This window comes from Arachis duranensis, chromosome 3, assembly GCF_000817695.3.
Source record: "Arachis duranensis cultivar V14167 chromosome 3, aradu.V14167.gnm2.J7QH, whole genome shotgun sequence".
Taxonomy (NCBI): Eukaryota; Viridiplantae; Streptophyta; class Magnoliopsida; order Fabales; family Fabaceae; genus Arachis; species Arachis duranensis.
The window spans coordinates 62,078,480-62,090,973 of NC_029774.3; the positions used below are offsets into that span (position 1 = coordinate 62,078,480).

Genomic DNA, 12,494 nt, shown 5'->3' on the forward strand with positions numbered 1-12,494 from the left:
CCTCTCTCTAATGGAGAAGCTATGGATCTTTGAGGTACAAGCTGCAAGAATCTCACTAGAGATGGCAGACAATTCAAGAAAACAAGTTTATGGACTGGTAGAGGATGTTTTGGTAAAGATTAAAGACCATTACATCCCTGCTGATTTCATAGTCCTAGAGAGTGGGAAGTGCATGGATGAATCCATCATCTTTTGCAGACCCTTCCTAGCCACAGCAAAGGCTGTGATTGATGTTGACAGAGGAGAATTGATCATTCAAGTGAATGAAGAATCCTTTGTGTTTAAGGCTCAAGGATATCCCTCTGTAACCATGGAGAGGAAGCATGAAGAGCTTCCCTCAAAACAGAGTCAAACAGAGCCCCCACAGTCAAACTCTAAGTTTGGTGTTGGGAGGCCACAACCAACTTCTATGTTTGGTGTTGAACCCCCACATTCAAACTCTAAGTTTGGTGTTGGGAGGTTCCAACATTGCTCTGAGTATCTGTGAGGCTCCATGAGAGCCCACTGTCAAGCTACTGACATTAAAGAAGCGCTTGTTGGGAGGCAACCCAATGTTATATTTTTCTATTTTCCTTTGTTATTTTATTTTTTTTAAAGGTTGATGATCATGGGAAGTCACAAAATCAATTGAAAAAGCAAAAACAGCATGAAAAATAGAAAGAAAAACAGCACACCCTGGAGGAAAACTTGCTGGCATTTAAACGCCAGTAAGGGCAGCAAATGGGCGTTTAACGCCCAGTCTGGCACCATTCTGGGCATTTAACGCGAGAAAGGGGCGCCAAACTGGCGTTAAACGCCAGGAAAGGGCAAGAAGCTGGCGTTAAACGCCAGAAATGGGCACCAGCCCGGCGTTTAACGCCAGAATTGGCAAAGAGAGCATTTTCGCTCGCCACTTGGTGCAGGGATGAATTTTCCTTGACACCTCAGGATCTGTGGACCCACAGGATCCCCACCTACCCCACCATTCTCTCTCTTCTTCACCCATTCACCAATCACCTTAACACCTCTTCCCCAAAAACCCCTCACCTATCAAATCTTACTATTCTCTTCACCACTCACATCCATCCTTCATAAAACCCCACCTACCTCACCATTCAAATTCAAACCACTTTCCCTCCCAAACCCACCCATAATGGCCGAACCATATAACCCCTCTCCACTCCTATATAAACCCATCTCCACTCCTTCACTTTCACACAACCTAAACACTACTTCTCCCCTTTGGCCGAACTACAAAGCCAACTCCATCTCCTCTATTTCTTCTTCTACTCTCTTCTTTCTTCTTTTGCTCAAGAACGAGCAAACCTTTTAAGTTTGGTGTGGTAAAAGAATTTCTTTTTGTTTTTTTATAACCATTTATGGCATCTAAGGCCGGAGAAACCTCTAGAAAGAGAAAAGGGAAGGCAAATGCTTCCACCTCTGAGTCATGGGAGATGGAGAGATTCATCTCAAGGGTGCATCAAGACCACTTCTATGAAGTTGTGGCCAAGAAGTAGGTGATCCCTGAAGTCCCTTTCAAACTCAAAATGAGTGAATATCTGGAGATCCGAAGAAGAGGTTGGGAAGTTCTTACCAACCCCATTCAACAAGTCGGAATCTTAATGGTTCAAGAGTTCTATGCCAATGCATGGATCACCAAGAACCATGATCAAAGTGTGAACCCGGACCCAAAGAATTGGCTTACAATGGTTCGGGGGAAATGCTTAGATTTTAGTCCGGAAAATGTAAGGTTGGCATTCAACTTGCCCATGATGAAAGGAGATGAACATCCCTACACTAGAAGGGTCAACTTTGATCAAAGGTTGGACCAAGTCCTTATAGACATTTGTGAAGAGGGCGCTCAATGGAAGAGAGATTCAAGAGGGAAGCCGGTTCAACTGAGAAGGCATGACCTCAAGCCCGTGGCTAGAGGATGGTTGGAGTTTATCCAACGCTCAATCATTCCCACTAGCAATCGGTCCGAAGTTACTATAGACTGGGCTATCATGATTCATAGCATCATGATTTGAGAAGAAGTAGAAGTTCATGAGGTTATATCCCAAGAACTTTATAAGGTGGCGGACAAGTCCTCTACCTTGGCAAGGTTAGCCTTCCCTCATCTCATTTGTTACCTCTGTAATTCAGTTGGAATTAACATAGAGGGAGACATCCTCATTGATGAGGACAAGCCCATCACTAAGAAAAGGATGGAGCAAACAAGAGATCCCACTCACCATGAAATCCCTGAGATACCTCAAGGGATGCACTTTCCTCCACAAAACTATTGGGAGCAAATCAACACCTCCCTAGGAGAATTGAGTTCCAACATGGGACAACTAAGGGCGGAGTACCAAGAACATTCCATTCTCCTCCATGAAATTAGAGAAGATCAAAGAATCATGAGAGAGGAGCAACAAAGGCAAGGAAGAGACATTGAGGAGCTCAAGCACTCCATAAGATCTTCAAGAGGAAGAACAAGCCGCCATCACTAAGGTGGACCCGTTCTTTAACTTCCTTGTTCTTTATTTTTCTGTTTTTTGAATTTTTATGCCTCTGTTTATCCATGTTTGTGTCTTATGATCATTAGTGTCTTAGTATCTATGCCTTACAGTTATGAATGTCCTATGAATTCATCACCTTTCTTAAATGAAAAATGTTCTTAATTGACAAAGAGAAGAATTGCATGAATTTTGAATTTTATAACAGATTAATTATTTTGATGTGGTGGTAATACTTTTGACTTCTGAATGTATGCTTGAACAGTGCATATGTCTTTTGAATTTGTTGTTCATGAATGTCGGCTCTTGAAAGAATGATGAAAAAGGAGACATGTTACTGAGGATCTGAAAAATCATAAAAATGATTCTTGAAACAAGAAAAAGCAGTGAATTCAAAAAAAAAGTTGTGATCCAAGGCAAAAAGAGTGTGCTTAAGAACCCTGGACACCTCTAATTGGGGACTCTAGCAAAGCTGAGTCACAATCTGAAAAGGTTCACCCAATTATGTGTCTGTGGCATGTATGTATCCGGTGGTAATACTGGAAGACAGAGTGCTTTGGGCCACGGCCAAGACTCATAAAATAGCTGTGATCAGGAATCATCATACTTAACTAGGAGAATCAATAACACTATCTAGATTATGAGTTCCTATAGAAGCCAATGATTCTGAATTTCAAAGGATAGAGTGAGATGCCAAAACTATTCAGAGGCAAAAAGCTACAAGCCCCGCTCATCTAATTAATACTGATCTTCATAGATGTTTTTGGAATTCATTGCATATTCTCTTCTTTCTATCTTATTTGATTTTCAGTTGCTTGGGGACAAGCAACAATTTAAGTTTGGTGTTGTGATGAGCGGATAATTTATACGCTTTTTGGCATTGTTTTTAGTATGTTTTTAGTATGTTTTAGTTAGGTTTTTTTTATATTTTTATTAGTTTTTAGTTAAAATTCACTTTTCTAGACTTTACTACGAGTTTGTGTGTTTTTTTTTGATTTCAGGTATTTTCTGGCTGAAATTGAGGGACCTGAGCAAAAATCTGATTCAGAGGCTGAAAAGGACTGCAGATGCTGTTGGATTCTGACCTCCCTGCACTCGAAGTGGATTTTCTGGAGTTACAGAAGCGTAATTGGCACGCTCTTAATTGCATTAAAAAGTAGACATCCTGGGCTTTCCAGAATTGTTAATAGTCCATACTTTGCTCGAGATTTGATGGCCCAAAATGGCGTTCCATGTCAGCTTAAGAATTCTGGCGTTTAACGCCGGAACTGGCACAAGAATGGGAGTTAAACGCCCAAACTGGCATAAAAGCTGGCGTTTAACTCCAAGAAGAGTCTCTACACATGAAAGCTTCAATGCTCAGCCCAAGCACACACCAAGTGGGCCTGGAAGTGGATTTTTATGTCATTTACTCATCTTTGTAAACCCTAAGCTACTAGTTCTCTACAAATAGAACCTTTTACTATTGTATTTTCATCTTTTGATCATGTTTTTATGATTGAACCCTCTTTGGGAGGCTGGCCATTTGGCCATGCCTAGACCTTGTTCTTATGTATTTTCAACGGTGGAGTTTCTACACACCATAGATTAAGGTGTGGAGCTCTGCTGTACCTCGAGTATTAATGCAATTACTATTGTTCTTCTATCCAATTCAGCCTATTCTTGTTCTAAGATATCACTTGTTCCTCAACTTGATGAATGTGATGATCCGTGACACTCATCATCATTCTCACCTATGAACGTGTGCCTGACAACCACCTCCGTTCTACCTTAGATTGAGTGGATATCTCTTGGATTCCTTAATCGGAATCTTCGTGGTATAAGCTAGACTTGATGGCGGCATTCAAGAGAATCCGGAAGTTCTAAACCTTGTCTGTGGTATTCTGAGTAGGATTCGAGGATTGAATGACTGTGACGAGCTTCAAACTCCAGAAGGTTGGGCGTTAGTGACAGACACAAAAGAATCAATGGATTCTATTCCAACCTGATTGAGAACCGACAGATGATTAGCCGTGCTGTGACAGAGAGCGTTGAACATTTTCACTGAGAGGATGGGACTGTAGCCATTGACAACGGTGATGCCCAACATACAGCGTGCCATGGAAAGGAGTAAGAAGGATTGGATGAAGACAGTAGGAAAGCAGAGAGACGGAAGGGACAAAGCATCTCCATACGCTTATCTGAAATTCTCACCAATGAATTACATAAGTATCTCTATCTTTATTTTATGCTTTATTCATAAATCATCTATAACCATTTGAATCTGCCTGACTGAGATTTACAGGATGACCATAGCTTGCTTTATACCAACAATCTCCGTGGGATCAACCCTTACTCGCGTAAGGTTTATTACTTGGACGACCCAGTGCACTTGCTGGTTAATTGTGCGAAGTTGTGATAAAGAGTTGAGATTGCAATTGAGTGTACCATTTTAATGGCGCCATTGATGATCACAATTTCGTGCACCAAGTGACAAACGCAAAAGAATCACTGGATTCTATTCTAATTTGATCGAGAACTGAGAGATGATTAGCCGTGCAGCGCATTTGGACCATTTTCACTGAGAGGACGGGAGGTAGCCATTGATGCCGGTGAAACCCGAACATACAGCTTGCCATGGAAAGGAGTAAGAATGATTGGATGAAAGTAGAGATTCAGAAGGAACACAGTATCTTCATGCGCTTATCTGAAATTCCCACCAACGAATTACATAAGTATCTCTATCTCTATTTTATGCTTTATTTATCGTTATATTCGAAAACCATTATAACCATTTGAATCTGCCTAACTGAGATTTACAAGATGACCATAGCTTGCTTCATACCAACAATCTCCGTGGGATCAACCCTTACTCATGTAAGGTTTATTACTTGGACGACCTAGTGCACTTGCTGGTTAGTTGTGTGAAGTTTTGACAAAGTGTGATTCACGTTTGAGAGCTCCAAGTCTTTGGCACCATTGTTGATGATCACAATTTCGTGCACCAAGTTTTTGGCATTGTTGCCGGGGATTGTTTGAGTTTGGACAACTGACGGTTCATCTTGTTGCTTAAATTAGGTAATTTTCTTCTTTTTTTGTTTTCCAAAAAGTTTTGAAAAATTTTTTTTTCTTTGTTTTCGTTTTTCTAAAAATTATTTTCAAAAAAATGAAAAAAATTTAAAATCATAAAATCAAAAATATTTTGTATTTCTTGTTTGAGTCTAGTGTCAATTTTTAAGTTTGGTGTCAATTGCATGTTTTTAAAATTTATGCATTTTTTTTTTGAAAAATTCATGCATGGTGTTCTTCATGATCTTCAAGTTGTTCTTGATAAGTCTTCTTGTTTGATCTTCATATTTTCTTGTTTTGTGTCTTTTGTTGTTTTTCATATGCATTTTTGCATTCATAGTGTCTAAACATGAAAAATTTTCTAAGTTTGGTGTCTTGCATATTTTTCTTTTCTTGAAATTTTTTCAAAAATAAGTCTTGATGTTCATCTTGATCTTCAAAGTGTTTTTGGTGTTCATCTTGACATTCATAGTGTTCTTGCATATTTTCTTTGTTTTGATATTAATTTTTCATGTTGTGAGTCATTTTTGTGTTTTTCTCTGTCATCATTAAAAATTCAAAAAAATCAAAAAATATATTTTCCTTCTTTTACTCAAAAATTCGAAATCTTTGGGTTGACTTAGTCAAAATTTTTTAAAATAAGTTGTTTCTTATTAGTCAAGTCAAGATTTCAATTTTAAAAATCATATCTTTTCAAAATCTTTTTCGAAAATCAAATCTTTTTCATTTTTCTTATTATTCTTTGAAAATTTTAAAAAATAATTTCAAAATATTTTTCTTAATTTTATTTCAAAATTTCAAAAACTTTACTAACAATTAATGTGATTGATTCAAAAATTTGATGTTTGTTACTTTCTTGTTAAGAAAGGTTCAATCTTTAAATTGTAGAATCATATCTTTTAGTTTCTTGTTATTCAAGTAATCAAATTTAATTTTAAAAATCAAATCTTTTTAATTTCCTTTTCAAATATTTTTCAATCATATCTTTTCAAATCATATCTTTTTCAAAATCAATTTCAAAATCTTTTCTAACTTTTTATCTTTTCAAAATTGATTTTCAAATCTTTTTCAACCAACTAATTGAATTTTTGTTTGTTTCTTATCTTTTTCAAAACCACCTAACTATTTTTCTCTCTCTAATTTTCAAAAATTCCTTACTATTTTTCAAAATTCTTTTAATTAACTAATTGTTTCAAATTTTAATTTTAATTTTATTTCTTCTCTTAATTTTCGAAAATCACTAACCTTTTTTCAAAAATAATTTTCGAAATTCTTTCCCTCTCATCTCTTTCTATTTATTTTATTTATTTACTAACACTTCTCTTCATCTAAAAATTCGAACTCTCTCTTCTCCTTCGTGTTCGAATTTTTCTCCTCCTTCTTCTATTCTTTTCTTCTTATACTCACATAAAGGAATCTCTATACTGTGACATAGAGGATTCCTCTTCTTTTCTGTTCTCTTCTTTTTCATATGAGCAGGAGCAAGGACAAGGACATTCTTGTTGAAGCAGATCCTAAACCTGAAAGGACTCTGAAGAAGAAGCTAAGAGAAGCTAAAGCACAACAATCCAGAGAAAACCTTACAGAGAATCTCGAAAAAGAAGGAGACATGGCCGAACCTAATAACAATGGTGGAGGCGCAAGGAAGATGCTTGGTGATTATACTACACCTACTTCCAATTTTTATAGAAGAATCATCTCAATCCCTGCCATTGGAGCAAACAATTTTGAGCTGAAGCCTCAACTAGTTGCTCTAATGCAACAGAACTACAAGTTTCATGGACTTCCATCAGAAGATCCCTATTAGTTTTAACAGAATTCTTGCAGATCTGTGATACTGTTAAGACTAATGGAGTAGATCCTGAAGTCTACAGGCTCATGCTTTTCCCTTTTGCTGTAAGAGACAAGGATAGAACATGGTTGGACTCACAACCTAAAGATAGCCTGGACTCTTGGGATAAGCTGGTCACGGCCTTCTTGGCCAAGTTCTTTCCTCTTCAAAAGCTGAGCAAGCTTAGAGTGGATGTTCAGACCTTCAAGTAAAAAGATGGTGAATCCCTCTATGAAGCTTGGGAAAGATACAAGCAGTTGACCAAAAAGTGTCCTTCTGACATGCTTTTAGAGTGGACCATTTTGGATATATTCTATGATAGACTATCTGAGTTCTCTAAGATGTCACTGGACCATTCTATAGGTGGATCCATTCACCTAAAGAAAACGCCTGCAGATGCTCAAGAACTCATTGACATGGTTGCAAATAACCAATTCATGTACACCTCTGAGAGGAACCCTGTGAGTAATGGGATGCCTCAGAAGAGGGGAGTTTTTGAAATTGATACTCTGAATGCCATATTGGCTCAGAACAAAATGTTGACTTAGCAAGTCAACATGATTTCTCAGAGTCTGAATGGATGGCAAAATGCATCCAACAGTACTAAAAAGGCATCATCTGAAGAAGAAGGTTATGATCATGAAAACCATGCAATGGCAGAGGTGAAGTACATGGGTGAACCCTAAGGAAACATCTATAATTTCTCATGGAGAAATCATCCAAATTTCTCATGGAAGGATCATCAAAAGCCTCAATAAGGCTTTAATAATGGTGGAAGAAACAGGTTTAGCAATAGTAAGCCTTTTCCATCATCTTCTCAGCAACAGACAGAGAATTTTGAGCAGAGCCCCTCTATCTTAGCAAATGTAGTCTCTGATCTATCTAAGGCCACTTTAAGTTTCATGAATGTGATAAGGTCCTCCATTAGAAACTTGGAGGAACAAATGGGTCAGCTGAGTAAGAAAATCTCTAGAACTCCTCCTAGTACTCTCCCAAGCAATACAGAAAAGAATCCAAAAAGAGAGTGCAATGCCATTGATATAATCAAAATGGCTGAATCTAAAGAGGAAGGGGTGGACGTGAATCCCAAGGAGGAAGACCTCATGGGACGTTCTCCAGATAGAAAGGAGTTCCCTATTGAGGACCTAAAGGAATCTGAGGCTCATATAGAGACCATAGAAATTCTATTAAACTTTCTTCTGCCATTCATGAGCTTTAAGAACTATTCTTCCTCTGAAGAAGATGAAGATGTAACTGAAGAGCAAGTTGCTTAATATCTAGGAGCCATCATCTAATTGAATGCCAAGTTGTTTGGTAATGAGACTTGTGAAGATGAACCTCCCTTGCTCATTAGTGAACTGAATACATGGGTTCAGCAAACTTTACCTCAAAAGAAATAAGATCCTGGTAAATTCTTAATACCCTGTACCATAGGCACCATGACCTTTGAGAAGGCTCTATGTTACCTGGGGTCAGGTATAAATCTTATGCCACTCTCTGTAATGGAGAAACTGGGGATCTTTGAGGTACAAGCTGCAAGAATCTCATTAGAGATGGCAGACAAGTCAAAAAAACAAGCTTATGGATTGATAGAGGACATGTTAGTGAAGGTTAAAGGCCTTTACATCCTTGCTGATTTCATAATCCTAGACACTGGGAAGGATGAGGATGAATGCATCATCCTTGGAAGACCCTTCTTAGCCACAACAGGAGCTATGATTGATGTTGACAGAGGAGAGCTAGTCCTTCAATTGAATGGGGACTACCTTGTGTTTAAAGCTCAAGGATATTTCTCTGCAACCATGGAGAGGAAGCATGAAAAGCTTCTCTCAATACAGAGTCAAACAAAGCCCCCACAATCAAACTCTAAACAATTGCAAAAATTAAAAACAGAATAAAAAAATAGCAGAAGAAAAAGCACATCCTGGATAAAAAGCTGTCTGGCGTTTAAACGCCAGAAACAAGCATCTCTCTGGCGTTTAACGCCAGAAACAAGCACCAAGTTGGCGTTTAATGCCAGAAACAAGTATCAGGCTGGCGTTAAACGCCAGAAACAGGCTACATTTGGGCGTTTAACGCCAGAAACAAGCATCAGTCTGGCGTTAAACGCCAGGATTACATATAGAGGGCATTTTACACTCCTAAAGGGTGCAGGGATGAGAAATCCTTGACACCTCAGGATCTGGGGACCCTATAGGATCACCTCAGGATATGTAGACCCCATAGGATCCCCACCTACCTTCTCCCTCTCTCTCACACCTTTTCATAACAGTCTTCCCCAAACATTATTCACTAATCACCTCAATCACTCTTCCCCATCACCTCTTCACCACTCACATCCATCCTCTCTTCCCCAAACCCACCCTAAATGACTGAACCCTAACCCCTCTCCCTCAACTATATGAACCCCTTCTTCCTTCTTCATTTCACACAACACTACCCTCTCTTCTTCCCCTTGGCTGAAACCTACACCTCTCTCCCTCTCCTTCATATCTTCTTCTTCTTCTTCTTCTATTCTTTCTTCTTTTGCTTGAGGGCGAGTAACATTCTAAGTTTGGTGTGGTAAAAGCATAGCTTTCTTTGTTTTTCCATAACCATTTATGGCACCTAAGGTCGGAGAAACCTATAGAAAGAGGAAAGGGAAGACAAAAGCTTCCACATCTAAGTCATGGGAGATGGAGAGATTCATCTCAAAGGTCCATCAAGACCACTTCTATAAAGTTGTGGCCAAGAAGAAGGTGATCCCCGAGGTTCGTTTCATGCACAAGAAAAATGGGTATCCGGAGATCCGAGATGAGATCCAAATAAGAGGTTGGGAAGTTCTTACCAACCCCATTCAACAAGTCGGAATATTAATGGTTCAAGAGTTCTATGCAAATGCATGGATCACTAGGAACCATGATCAAAGCATGAATCCAAACCCAAAGAATTGGCTTACAATGGTTCGGGGGAAATGCTTAGATTTTAGTCCGGAGAACGTAAGGTTGGCGTTCAACTTGCCTATGATGCAAGAAGACGCAAGCTCCTACACTAGAAGGGTCAGCTTTGATCAAAGGTTGGACCAAGTCCTCATGGACATATGTGTGGAAGGATTTCAATGGAAAAGTGACTCAAAAGGCAAGCCGGTTCAATTGAGAAGACTGGACCTTAAGCCTGTGGCTAGAGGATGGATAGAGTTCATCCAACGCTCCATCATCCCCACTAGCAACTGATCCGAAGTAACTGTAGATCGGGCCATCATGATCCATAGCATCATGATTGGAGAGGAAGTAAAAGTTCATGAAGTCATCCCTCTAGAACTCTACAAAGTAGCCGAAAAGCCCTCCACCTTAGCAAGGCTAGCTTTTTCTTATCTCATTTGCCATCTATGCAACATAGCTAGAGTTGTCATAGAAGGAGACACCCTCATTGAAGAGGACAAGCCCATCACTAAAAAGAAGATGGAGCAAACAAGAGAGCCCATTAATGGATCTCAAGAGATGCATGAGGAAGCTCATCATCAAGAAATCCCTGAGATGCCTCAAGGGATGCATTTTCCTCCAAACAACTATTGGGAACAACTCAACACTTCTCTAGAAGGATTGAGTCATGACATGAACCAATTAAGGGTGGAACACTAAGAACACTCCATCATTCTCAATGAGATTAGAGAAGATCAAAGAGCTCTGAGGGAGGAGTGATGATTGAATTTTTGACGGTATAGAATTTCACTATTGAAGTCTCGTTGCAAGTATAGTTTCTAAACCAATCAAAAAATCCTTTCATACAAAAGATTGTTTGTCACAAGTAACAAACCCCTAATTTTATAAACCGAAGTATTCAAACCTCGGGTCGTTCTCCCTAGGAATTACAATAAAGTGTCTTGCTATTGGTTATGAGTTATTTTTTTTGGGGTTTTGATAAGAAACATGAAAGATAAATGGCAAGAAAGTAAACTAATGGCTAAAAAGGTCTTGGCAAGGGTTGGTGGTCAAGGATCTCTATCCTAATCACTAACCACAATATGAGAATTGGCAAGGATTAATCTCATTAAATCATCCTCTAACAAATAGTAAAGGAAAGTCAAATGAGCTATATCAATCCTAGTCCATAAGTCCTAACTCTCCACTAATTCAATTAGTGAGAACTAGAGTCAATGGCTCCCAATCATCAATCACTTGGACATTAGTAACTCAAGAGGTCTTAAGTTACCTTTCCAAGCCAAGAGTATAAAATCCTACTCTAAAATCCAACCAAACATTTCATCAAACACTTGGAAGGCATAAAAGGAAAACATAGTAAATCAACAACAAGAACAAAACCTAACAACAATTATTGCAAGGAATTAATAACAACAAATCAAAAGGAACAAAATTATTATGATTTACCTTGAATTGAATTGAAAGAGAAAGGAAGGAACAAAAGTGGATCTACAATCAAAGTATAAGAACAACATAAAGGAAGTTACAACAAAAGAATAGAGGAAGATGAATGTAACAACAAAGAATTGAAAGGTAGAAGTAGAAGAAAGCAAAGATTAAAACCTAGATCTAAGAACTAATCCTAATCCTAATCCTAATTCTAGAGAGAAGTTAGAGCTTCTCTCTCTAGAAACTACTTCTAAAACTAAACTATGACTAATGGTAACTAACATCTAAAGTATGAAAGTATATTCATTCCCCCTTCAATCCTTGGCTTAAATGGCATCAGAAATGAGTTGGATTGGGCCCACAAGGCTTTAGAATTCGCTGGCCACGTGTTGCATTAAGTGGGTCATGTGCCACCATCGGTGCATCCGCGTACCATGCGTGTGCGCGCCCTTATGCGCGATGCAACTATGGCAAATCTTATATCGTTTCGAAGCCCCGGATGTTAGCTTTCCAACCCAACTGGAACCGCATCATTTGGACTTCTTTAGCTCAAGTTATGGTCATTTAAGTGCAAAGAGGTCGGCTTGACAGCTTTCCGGTTCTTTCATTTCTTCATGAGTTTTCCAACTTTTCATGCTTTCTTTCTTCATTCCCTTGATCCAATCTTTGCCTCCTAAACCTTAAATCACTTAACAAACATATCAAGGCATCTAATGGAATCAAGGAGAATTAGATTTAGCTATATTAAGACCTAAAAAGCATGTTTTCACTCTTAAGCACAATTAAAGG

The 12,494-nt window shown here is 38.6% G+C and overlaps 1 non-coding gene across 1 annotated transcript; it reads right to left on the reverse strand.

The window, feature by feature from the left end:
- Positions 1 to 7,535: 7,535 nt before the first annotated feature.
- Positions 7,536 to 7,643, reverse strand: LOC127745835 (small nucleolar RNA R71). The gene has a single exon (XR_008007459.1). It is a non-coding gene; the product is annotated as a small nucleolar RNA R71 (small nucleolar RNA).
- Between the last annotated feature and the right edge of the window lie 4,851 nt (positions 7,644 to 12,494).